Source organism: Hyperolius riggenbachi, chromosome 2, assembly GCF_040937935.1.
Source record: "Hyperolius riggenbachi isolate aHypRig1 chromosome 2, aHypRig1.pri, whole genome shotgun sequence".
NCBI lineage: Eukaryota > Metazoa > Chordata > Amphibia > Anura > Hyperoliidae > Hyperolius > Hyperolius riggenbachi.
In genome coordinates this window covers 294,324,615-294,337,404 of record NC_090647.1, presented here as the reverse complement: position 1 = coordinate 294,337,404, position 12,790 = coordinate 294,324,615, and the positions used below count along the sequence as shown (strand labels likewise).

At 45.6% G+C, this 12,790-nt stretch overlaps 1 protein-coding gene across 3 annotated transcripts in view; it reads right to left on the bottom strand.

The window, feature by feature from the left end:
• The window catches only part of LOC137544351 (RH-like protein), a 107,756-nt gene that overhangs the window by 65,339 nt on the left and 29,627 nt on the right, over positions 1–12,790 (bottom strand). The window contains exon 1 of one of the 3 annotated variants that reach the window (XM_068265418.1): positions 3,518–3,568. The exons of the other annotated variants lie outside the window; for them this stretch is intronic. The gene's annotated coding sequence lies outside the window, so the exon portion shown is untranslated. Of the gene's footprint in view, positions 1–3,517; positions 3,569–12,790 lie in introns of those variants that run through there. 3 annotated transcript variants of the gene reach the window in all.

Below are 12,790 nucleotides of genomic sequence, written 5' to 3'. Positions count from 1 at the left end.
TAGACCATGGTCCTTAAATATAAGCAGAACACCACAGCCGCTTTTGACTCCATAGCTCCCTTACGGATCATCCACAAAGCAATTCTAGACAGTTGCCTAGGGCCTGGAGAGAGTCTAGGAGCCTGCTGGATGCTAGCCCCCACCAAATCTTATTTTAAAAAATCCAGGTGACCATCAACAGTGGACAAAAACTGCCATCTTGCCTTGGGCCCCATTTCATCTTACTCAATTTCTGAGAAAGAAGGAAGCATTACAAATGGATTCATCATCTGAAGTAATCAGCAATCTCACACATTGCATAGCCAACAAGACTGTGGTAGAGATATGGCTATCTCTGCAGATATAACTAAAGTGACAAATCTGAAATAAGGTTTTTGATATATGACATAAAAGGATCTGAACTGAGGGGTTTGCTTCTTATTTGAAAAAAGAATGTGATACCACTTTAAAGAGAGGTGATGCATAAGAGAATGAATACAGTATAATTGTCATATCTTTTAGGTCTTATCACTGCAGCTGCAGTTTGGAGCATCATTGGTCCAGTAATGTAATGGAGGACTTTGATGATGTGTAGGCAAGCATAGCAGCTCAGCTCTTGATTCCACTTTGCTTTATTACACCTGCTCCAGCCCCTGGAACAGCAGGAAATTCAGACGTAGTTTTTATTGTAGATGACCTAGGATTATGTAGTTTTTCATTACATGCTCTGTTTCTATTACCTGGTTGGGTATTAAGGTTACTTTAAGAAGGATTATTAGTGATCAATTCTTCAGTTTAACCTGCCTGGCGTTCTATTAAGATCGCCAGGGAGGCTGCGGGAGGGTTTTTTTTTAATAAAAAAAAAAACTATTTCATGCAGCCAACTAAAAGTTGGCTGCATGAAAGCCCACTAGAGGGCGCTCCGGAGGCGTTCTTCCGATCGCCTCCGGCGCCCAGAATAAACAAGGAAGGCCGCAATGAGCAGCCTTCCTTGTTTTGCTTACATCGTCGCCATAGCGACGAGCGGAGTGACGTCATCGACGTCAGCCGCCTCCGATCCAGCCCTTAGCGCTGGCCGGAACTTTTTGTTCCGGCTACGCTGGGCTCAGGCGGCTGGGGGGACCCTCTTTCGCCGCTGCTCGCGGCGGATTGCCGCAGAGCGGCGGCGATCAGGCAGCACACGCGGCTGGCAAAGTGCCGGCTGCGTGTGCTGCTTTTTATTTGAGCCAAATCGGCCCAGCAGGGCCTGAGCGGCAGGCTCCGGCGGTACTGGACGAGCTGAGCTCGTCCAGACCGCCCAGCAGGTTAATACAAGGAGGTGTATTGTTGTCCTACTTGTTGGTTCACTTACTGCAGACTACCCCTTGTGTGACTGCTACGGCTGAGTAGTGTGTGTGTAATGGGTGTGCTCTACTTCAATACTGTGAGAAATTTAGCATTTTTAAGATGATGCCCCTTTTGACATTTCTAAGCAAGTTAACTAAGTTTTTGTAATGTGTAAGGCCTCTTTCACAGTGCGACATTAAAGTTGCACGTTAAAACAACATTTAACACAGAATAACTCACTGCAATGAAAAATCAATGCCCCATTCACATTGCACAAGTTGCGTTGGTGACTAACGACGGAATGTAAAGTGAAAGTACTGCATGCAGTGCATTATACACGTTATTAGCTGCATTGGACTGTTTGCACATGCTCAGTAATGACTTGGAAACATACTTTTTATTGCCTGTATGCTCTACTGTATGTGATCTTAAAGGGGCATTAAGTTGCGTTGCGACTTTTTTGGGGCATTGCGCTGTAATTTGCAATGCGACTTTAATGTTGCATCAAACCGCAACGTCCTACTGTGAAAGAGGCCTAAAAAACCTTGGCGAAAAGGTAAACTTTGTCATTTTATGGTGCACTTATATGGTGCTAGTGTTAAGTAAGTAGCAAATGGCAGTCTTAAAATACAAAACATATTCATTAAAGGAGTATTTTTAAAGGACCACTGTCCTGAAAAATCTTAAAATGTAAACAGCGTAATCGTAGCTTCAATAGAAAGAGAGAATCCGGGCACCAGAGGTGTTGCAAAATCCACTCGTTTATTTCATCTCCACCCGACCAAATACACAGTAGGGCTAAGTCTGACAGCCGTTTCGCAAGCTTAGCGCTCGCTTCCTCAGAGATTAAATGCCCCGTAGCAAACATAGACATATATATAGTGCATTAATTACAATTACAAATTGGTTGCGTGAAAGAAGGAGGAGAGACTCACCGCCGCCTGGCCCTGCCCATTACCGAGCGTCCATCGGTTTTGGGCTAGTCCATCTCTCCATGGGGATTCTCAGCATGGCCTTTATTCTTTATAAAGACACTCCCTGAAAAAGATTTATATAAAGATCCTGGCCAGTCTCCCTGCTCACTGTACACTTTTTTGGCTGTAAAATGGAGCAACTGCCATTTATTAAAGAGGAACTTCAGTGAAAATGACGTAATGAACAAAAGTGCTTAATTTGTACAATAATTATGTATAAATGATTTAGTCAGTGTTTGCCCATTGTAAAATCTTTCCTCTCCCTGATTTACATTCTGACATTTATCACATGGTGACATTTTTTACTGCTAGCCGGTGATGTCAGTGTAAGAAGATGCTGCTTGCTTTTTTAGCAGTTGGAAACAGCTGTTATTTCCCACATTGCAAAAAGGCTCCCACAGTGTGATGTCAGTACCTAGGTCCTGACCTCACACTGTGGGAGGGGTTTCATCACAATTTCAGCCATACAGAGCCCCCTGATGATCCATTTGTAAAAAGGTAAAGATTTCTCATGGGAAAGGGGGTATCAGCTACTGATTGGGATAAAATTCAATCCTTGGTTATGGTTTCTCTTTAAGTACTTTTGAAAATAAAGAAAACCTTGAGAACCCACTGTCTGGAACCGGCCCCACGGCCAGCCTGCAGAGACAGTTCCTGACTGGGGGTTTTCTGTTTTGACCAGATCGAGAGAGGAAGCAGCCTTATTCAAGCTAACACAAGGCTGACACCCCTCAACAACACTTCACTCTGCCACCACTAGCTGCCGCTAGACACTTCAACAATTCCCACTCTGCTGTCGAGTGGCCTGCACTCAGTCCAGCATTTTCATATTTGGGTCAGCTTTGCGCTTAGGCCTAAATACGGGAACACCATACACACACAAACTCTCACACAGTAGCGGTGTACAAACCGAGCTTCCAATCGGACACTGAACTTGTAACACAAATTACACTGCAGTCTCTCTCTAGGAAGGCAAGCTCTGCTAGTACATCAGAAGTCAGGCTTATTAAATAAAGATTTAATATTCCAAAAAGTGGAACAGTGCAGAAAGAAATATATACAAAATATTTACAAAAACATGGTAAAACTACAAAGACACACAACAAGACAGTTTGCAAAAATAAAATGGGAATCAAAACAGAAATTATACTTTTTTTGAAGAATTTACCATTCCCTACATACAATGACTTTCTAAACCTGCGCTGACCTTTGATGTATGCCAGAAATTGAACTTTTACCAGCACAAAGGTCCAACTTGGTTGTGGAAGGACACGGTTCTGATCAGATCAGAGACCTCTCTAGCTCAGTGCTACCTTCAGGAGAAGGCGAGTTCTGAATCTTCCATGCTGACTGTTCGAAAGCTTGCAAAGAAATCTTGTACAGTTAGTCATTAACTACCTGCGGACCGCCACAGTATAAATCTACGGCGGGCAGGGGGAGCTGCGGTCCTGACCGGACGTAAGCTCTACGTCCCATTGACCACGCGCCCCCGCCCGTCCCCGCCGCTCGGCCCGCTCTGCCCCCGCCGCAATGTGTGCCCTGCCGCCTCTATGACGGCAGAGCACTGTGAGCCGGGCAGGAGCCGTTTTCATTGGCTCCTGGCCCTGTCATTCATGTAAGCCGTTCCCATTGGCTTACATGGAGTGACAGGGTCAGGAGCCAATGAAAGCGGCTCCTGACCGGCGCACAGTGCTCTGCCGTCATAGCGACGGCAGAGAGAGCAGCCTGCGGCGGGGACAGAGCGGCGTGTCCGACGGGAGCGACGATAACTTGCGGCGATTCGTCCGGAAGCGGTGGTTTGCTGGACCAGCACCCTCTGGTCCTTAAGAGGGCAGAGGGTGCTGGTCCAGAAAGGGTTAAAGGTATCACCTAAACAACTTTTGTTGTTATATCTTTGGACTATCAATCATGTGACAGTAAAAACCAAGCTAAATCGACAGAGCCTGTAATGACAGGTTCTGTCTGAATAATGGGGGATTAAGGGAAGGGGTGAGGGTCGCGGGGTTAAATACTTACCTGTCCTGAAGTCTTCCTGCCAGGCAGGTGATCGCTCCGCCTCCCTCTCAAAATGGGCCCTGGTGATTTTTTTTTCAAAGTCACTACCAAGGCTCTGGCCACGTCCACCTGTGTGGCCACAGCTAAACCCCAGCTCAGCAGCCATGGCCTTATTGGTAGCTGGGGGTGAGCCACAGGCATGCAAGTGGAGCTTTCCAAAGACTGGTAGTCTTCTGAAGCATGGCCGCCGCACTGCCGAGGAGGGGGGAGTAGCATCTCCTTTGCCCCAGAGACGTTAGGACAGGTACGTATTTATCTCTGCAACCCCCCCATCCGATTTCATCCAGACAGCGCTTGTCATTACAGGCTCTGTCTATTTTAACTTCAAGTACTCTAACATTTTTATCTATTCTCGTGTTTGATGTGAACATTAACAAAAGCTTATGACCTGCATCTTTTGTGCTTTGCACTGCTGCCACATGATTGAGGCAGGGGTTACACTTGAGTCCGTGAGAAAACAGCTGATGAATCTGCAGTGTCTGCTCATTTATGACCAACAGCAAGTAGACTGTCGGCAATAGGGAATCGCACGCTGTGTGCAAGAAAATGCAACACTGACAATATTATTTTCCCACAGTTTTCCCGTGCGTTTTATCAGTGCAAGAAAACGGACACGATTTTGGTAAGTGTGACCCCTGCCTTGCCTGATTAGATAATTGGACAAATAAGCAGATATACAGGTGTACAGTAAAGGATATACAGTAAAGTGCTCAGTAACTGTATTTCCAAGTTCATTTTTTTCCCTTACTGGTGCTTTTGCTAGCCTTATAATGTTTTTCTCTGCACATATTCATGTATCATGTTTCTTTATGTAGCTAGACTCCCTGAAGACTTCTGATGTTACAGGTCCTCCTCCTTCCCCTGGCACTCTCGCAGAGTTTACAGCAAAATACACTTGCTTTTAATGATTAACAGCATCAATTACTAAACCCAGGGGTGATGGTTGTCGCACAAGGAACCCACACAGAGATTATAGGGAAATATACTTGCTTTTAATGATTAACTGTAACTGTTACTACAGTTATAAAACAGGATTGAATAAACAGCACACATTACGCTTATGATGTTTAGATGACTAGTTTAAAGGGACTCAGAGCTTTAATATAAAAAAAAAGATTTATACATACCCGGGGCTTCCTTAGCCCCATCCGCTCGGATCGCTCCCACACCGCTGTTCTCCGCTGTATGCAGCTTCAGAAACCGGGTCCCGTCACTGCTGTCAGTCGGCTCCACTCTACGCACGGAACAAGTGTGCCCTCTACGTATCTCTCCAGCAGCTGCTGGAGAGATACGCAAAGAGCACACTTCTCATGCGTAGACTGGAGCCGACTGACAGCAGTGACAGGACCCGGTTCCCGAAGCTGCATACAGCGGAGAACAGCGGCATAGGAGCGATCCGAGCAGATGGGGCTAAGGAAGCCCCGGGTATGTATAAAACATTTTTATATTAAAGCGCTGGTACACTTTAAAGAAAACCTGAACTGAACATTAAAATGCAAAATAAACATACACAAGTCATACTTACCTCCTCTGTAGTCTACTCCTCAATCTATTTTTCCTGTCCTGCATCCTGTTTGTCCACTGTGATCAAGGGAATTCTCTGTCCTCCATTTTGAAAATGGCTATTACCCCCTAACAGCTTCCTGGTCAGCACACTGTTAAACTGTAACATCGCCCACTTGAGCCATAGGGAAACATGGACACATCAGTTTTCCTCTCAGCTGTAACTGACAGCAACTGATATAAAACTGACAGCAACTGATATATTTCAGTTCTGACAAAATGTTGTCAGAACTGGAAGGGATCACTGTAAGAAGAAAATGGTGAGCTTCTGAGAGGAACTGATGGCAAGGTGACTATGTAATGTTCATTTGAAGTTACCTCATGTGTTTATTTTAAATAATTTTACTCAGTACAGGTTCTCTTTAAGCAGAATACCAGTCAAATTTTGCCCTCAAACACTATTATAACTTCTAAAGACAGAATGTTATTTATTTATTTTTTTAAAAGCATGTGGGATAAATATTATGTTTACTGTTAGTTTCCCTAAAAGTCTTAAAGTGATCCCGAGCCAAAGCTCGGGATCAAAATCAGATACTTACCTGAAGAGAGGGAAGCATCAGGATCCTATTGAGGCTTCCCTCTGTATTCTGATGCCCCCCAACTGGAAGGTAGCAGTGCTCTTCCTCTGTTACGAGCACAGCCGTGCATGCGCAGTAGCACAGAGCTGCTTGTACATGAGCGGCTCTGGCTTACAGTGCATGCGGGCTCACATGCCTACGCTGCAGGAAGAGGAGCTGTGCAGCCCCAATATGATTTATGATGATGCCTCGTGCTAATCTTCTGAGGGAAGGGAGGTCCTCTCAGCGACAGGAGACATCAGAATACCGAGGGAAGCCTCAATAGGATCCTGAGGCTTTCCTCTCCTTAGATAAGTATCTCATTTTGTACCCGAGCTTTGGCTCAGGTACACTTGACGGGCTTTTCACACTGGCGTGGTGCTGCATTTTAAAGCAGCCTATTGCAAGGGCAATGAAATTCTATGGGGCATATCACAGTACATAAGGTGGAAGTAGCTAATCTAAGGTAAGTGCAAACCTATCTTAGCGTGCGACCTCTGCGGTGACCGGAAGGCATATAAGTCTTTGGCAACGCACATACTTTAAAACAGCCGCTGCAAGTTTCACGCGTCACACATGCGCAGTAGCGTATTTTAGCAATACACTGCCGTGCACGTCATCGACTACAGAAACTGAGCATCACTTCCTGCTTGGCCTGCTGCTAGATGGGGATTACTGTGTATTAATGCGGAAATCCTCAAAGGGTGTTTTCTGCGCTGCGGTATGGCCCCCGGGTTGCACCACAACCGCAGATATGCAGTGTGAAACCGGCCTAAAGCTTCATACACACACTAGATGGACACTAGATTTCCAGTGGAGCAGCCTCTACTGAGAATCTAGCTTTTGTGTGGCAGTGTGTGGTGGCCCCGATGTCTCAGCCTGTCGGATCCCGTACATTAAAACAGGGCGTTAGGAAAATTTGGGCATCAGGTAATGTCGCAAATAGATTATCGGCAATCATGCCAATATTCTATTATTGGGCACTGGATAATTATACAAATAGAGTATTTGTAATTTTACTGATATTCTGTTATTGCTTTACCTGACCTTCCTCTGCCACTAACCCTCTCTCTACCAAATCCTAACACTAATCTACTGCTAGCTAACCCTAACACTATCCCCCATTACCTAACCTACCACTATCTAAGCCTAAATACACTAACCTACTGCTATCTAAGCATAATTAACTTACCCCTACCTACTCCTAACACTAACCCAATAACTTACCCCTATCTAAAGGTGGCCACTAATGATACAATTTGACAAATGATTGTTAACGAACGATTATTCATATGAACCATTGGAAGTGAACATTTGGGACTACTAAAGGACAAAAATGTAAAATATAAAAATGTGTATACAGAAATCGGAACTGATATTTATTAAAGTGTACCGCAGCAAAATGTCATTTTGCAGAGTTAAAAAACATTTTTTCTTCAAATTCTTAAATTCAATTCTTAAAGAGACTCTGTAACATGAAAAAGATCCCCTGGGGGGTACTCACCTCGGGTGGGGGAAGCCTCCGGATCCTAATGAGGCTTCCCACGCCGTCCTCTGTCCCACGGGGGTCTCGCTGCAGCCCTCTGAACAGCCGGCGACAGGCCCGACTGTAATTTCAATATTTACCTTTGCTGGCTCCAGCGGGGGCGCTGTGGCTGCTTTCCTCTCCGAACTACACAGAAATACCCGATCTCAGTCGGGTCCGCTCTACTGCGCAGGCGCCGGAAACTTGCGCCTGCGCAGTAGAGCAGACCCGACGGCGATCGGGTATTTCCGTGTAGTTCGGAGCCGACAGCCGTCAGAGCGCCTGCGCAGGAGCCAGGAAGGTAAATATTACGTCACAGTTGCACGAAGGGCTGCAGCGAGACCCCCGTGGGACAGAGGACGGCGTGGGAAGCCTCATTAGGATCCGGAGGCTTCCCCCACCCGAGGTGAGTACCCCCCAGGGGATTTTTTGAGGTTACAGATCCTCTTTAAGCGTTTGGCAGGCATCCTGAACGGCGGTGGGGGAAGCTAGTGTGCACGTAGCACCATCCACGGCACGGGAGGACATAGAAAGGCAGCCGGAGCCCACGGATTGTGAGTGCAATTGATTTTTATATTTTCATAAAATTTTACAGTATTACACTATGTTAGCTTTTTCTTCCCTCTGAGGATTGTTTTATACTGATGGATATGCACATATGAGAAACCCTGTCGGTGGTAAAAGCAGGCGATAACCAGAGGAGGTGGGGGACGGCCCTAAGTGTCCCAACGCGCTGTTAGACCTTTGTAGAGGTCTTAGGATCTGGTGAGTCTGTTTCCTGGTGGTGTGGTGGTGGATTGTGTTTCTGAGGAAGCTGCTGGTTTGACATATAACTGCTTTGTGATAACCAAGCCGCAGGAATATAATTTTACAGACCGGGACTCATACGTTTGATTACATCAGTATTACTATTGTTGTGTAGGCGCCACCTTCTTGTGAACATTGTATACTTTAAATATTGAAGGGGCAGCTCCAACATATGAAGGTTTATTGGTTGTAGCGCTTATCTCTGTGTGGACATACACATAAGTCAGATGTCAGTCGTATTGGGAGGATCAAACAGTAGCAAAGTCAGGGACAGGCCGAGTAACACACATATATCAGATGGCAGTGGTACAGAAGGGCTAGGCAAGAGCGAGGTCAAGAGGTAGGCAAAAGGTCGGTACACAGACAATATACAATATTACGATATGATAATATTACAAATATATAATACTACAAAATAATAAGACTGACTGACTAGAGTACATACAGTGGGTTGCAAAAGTATTCGGCCCCCTTGACGTTTTCCACATTTTGTCATATTACTGCCACAAACATGAATCAATTTTATTGGAATTCCACATGAAAGACCAACACAAAGTGGTGTACACATGAGAAGTGGAACGAAAATCATACATGATTCCAAACATTTTTTACAAATAAATAACTGCAAAGTGGTGTGTGCATAATTATTCGGCCCCCTTTGATCTGAGTGCAGTCAGTAGCCTATAGACATTGCCTAATAAGTGCTAATGACTAAATAGAGTGCATCTCTGTGTAATCTAATGTCAGTACAAATACAGCTGCTCTGTGACGGCCTCAGAGGTTGTCTAAGAGAATATTTGGCGCAACAACACCGTGAAGTCCAAAGTAGACACAAGACAGGTCAGGGATCAAGTTATTGAGAAATTTAAAGCAGGCTTAGGCTACAAAAAGATTTCCAAAGCCTTGAACATCCCACGGAGCACTGTTCAAGCGATCATTCAGAAATGGAAGTAGTATGGCACAACTGTAAACCTACCAAGACAAGTCCATCCACCTAAACTCACAGGCCGAACAAGGAGAGCGCTGATCAGAAATGCAGTCAAGAGGCCCATGGTGACTCTGGACGAGCTGCAGAGATCTACAGCTCAGGTGGGAGACTCTGTCCATGGGACAACTATTAGTCATGCACTGTACAAAGTTGGCTCTTATGGAAGAGTGGCAAGAAGAAAGGCATTGTTAACAGAAAGCATAAGAAGTCCCGTTTGCAGTTTGCCACAAGCCATGTGGGGGACACAGCAACCATGTGGAAGAAGGTGCTCTGGTCAGATGAGATGAAAATGGAACTTTTCGGCCAAAATGCAAAACGCTATGTGTGGCGGAAAACTAACACTGCATATCACTCTGAACACACCATCCCCACTGTCAAATATGTTGGTGGCAGCATCATGCTCGGGGGGTGCATCTCTTCAGCAGGGACAGGGAAGCTGGTCAGAGTTGATGGGAAGGTGGATGGAGCCAAATACAAGGCAAACTTGGAAGAAAACCTCTTGGAGACTGCAAAAGACTTGAGACTGGGGCGGAGGTTCACCTTCCAGCAGGACAATGACCCTAAAGATAAAGCCAGGGCAACAATGGAATGGTTTAAAACAAAACATATCTATGTGTTAGAATGGCCCAGTCAAAGTTCAGATCTAAATCCAATCGAGAATCTGTGGCAAATATCTGAAAACTGCTGTTCACAAACGCTGTCCATCTAATCTGACTGAGCTGGAGCTGTTTTGCAAAGAAGAATGGGCAAGGATTTCAGTCTCTAGCTGTGCAAAGCTGGTAGCGACATACCCTAAAAGACTGGCAGCTGTAATTGCAGCAAAAGGTGGTTCTACAAAGTATTGACTCAGGGGGCCGAATAATTACCCACACCCCACTTTGCAGTTATTGATTTGTAAAAAATGTTTGGAATGATGTATGATTTTCGATCCACTTCTCACGTGTACACCACTTTGTATTGGTCTTTCACGTGGAATTCCAATTAAAATTGATTCATGTTTGTGGCAGTAATGTGACAAAATGTGGAAAACTTCAAGGGGGCCGAATACTTTTGCAACCCACTATATATATCGCGCTGATGCGCAATATATGAAATGTAGCTCTCAATTTCTCACTAGCTAGAGCCAAGAACCAGCAAACTGATTAGTATCAAGGCCAACGAGCAAGTGAATACTCTGGCCTTAAGTACCCAGGAGGCAGAGCAAAAGCCCAGCCCCCAGAATTGACAGCACCTCCTGCAAAAAGGTGTCAGCTGATGACATCACAGCTGACACCCCATCAGACACGCCTCCTCATCCTATAAAGGCAGCTCTGAGCTGCGCGCGTCCTGCCAGAAACAACACGCCGACCCACATCTACAGGGGAGGCGGGGATGCCATCATGCTGATTCACGTCTACAGGGGAGCCGGGGATGCGTTTGACCAAAGAGGAAGAGGAAGCTTCCTCCAGCTGCTCCACACTATTAGAGCAGCCTGCAGAGACCACACCAGGTAAGATTGTTACATTATTTCCCCCTCGAGGGGTGGACTCCGGACACTCCCCACCTGGCTTACCAGGATGTTGACAATGGAATTCATGAATTAATTCATCGGCATGAATTTGCCGTGCAGGAACCCAGCATCTTTCTTCCGGGTCATATCCCTTACAATCCACCAAATACTGTAAGAAACCCTGAATTTTCCTAGAGTCAAGAATTCTCTCTATTTCATATTCGGGCTCTCCATCCACCTCGACAGGAGGTGGAGGAACCGAAGATGAAATTAAATTAGCAGAGGGTTTTAAAAGAGAGACGTGGAAAAAATGGACTCCTTTGATGGACTGAGGTAATGTCACCCGATACACGACGTCATTAATTTTTTCCTATATGGGATAGAGGCCAATAAACCTAGGACCCAACTTCACAGAAGTTTGACGTAAAGGAATATTATGGGTGGAAACCCACACAAGATCTCTAGGAGAAAATTTAAATTCAGGTGAAAGTCGGACATTGGCATAGAATTTTTGACGGGAAACAGCATTCTGTAGATTTTGCTGAACCTGAGGCCAAATTTGCTGGATGTGAGTACTCCAATCCTCTAAAGCTCGAAAAGGAAAAGGAGAGGATGGAAAGAAAGTGAATTTAGGATTTTGACCAGTGACGATCCAGAAAGGAGACAACTTGGTAGATGAACTAGGCAGGTTGTTGAAGGCGAATTCAGCAAAGGGTAAGAAGTCTAACCATGATTCCTGACAATCGGATACAAAACAACGAAGGTACTGCTCTAATGATTGATTAGTCCTTTCTGTTTGTCCATTGGTTTCAGGGTGAAATCCAGAAGAAAAAGACAGGTTAATACCCAAGAGAGTACTAAAAGCACACCAGAAGCAAGAGACAAACTGGACCCCCCGGACTGACACTATGTTTTCAGGAATTCCATGTAAGTGGAACACATGAATTATAAACAACTTGGCCAGTTCTTAAACTGAGGGCTGACCAGAGAGGGGTACAAAATGTGCCATTTTGCTGAAACGGTCAATGATGACCCAAGTTACTTTTTTACCCCCAGAGGAGGGCAAGTCCACCACAAAATCCATCGATAGATAAGACCAAGGTCTAGATGGAATAGGTAAAGGCCTAAGGTGACCTCGGGGAGCAACCTGAGATACCTTATTTCTGTCACACTCACCAGTCTGCCCGTCCTGTTCGTCGGCTCCGGTGTCCGTCTCGCGCAAATGCGCACATGCATAGCCGGCATTTTGTTTGCTTGACGCATGGCATCACCCCGTTTGGCGTGTTGGCCACTTCCTGTTTTGGTTCCAGGGGGCAGCGGCCTGTGCGGGTGTACGCGGTCATTTGTCCGCATGTACGCATGCGCGGCAGATGATTGCTGATAGATGTACGCGTGTGCGGGTTGTCCCTGTCAAAAGTACGAATGCGCGGGGGGTTAATGCGGACGTTAGTACGCATGCGCAGCGTCATCAATTGGTGCCAAAGAGCCCTATATAAGCCAGTCTGCCCTGCATGTTAGTGCTGTCTG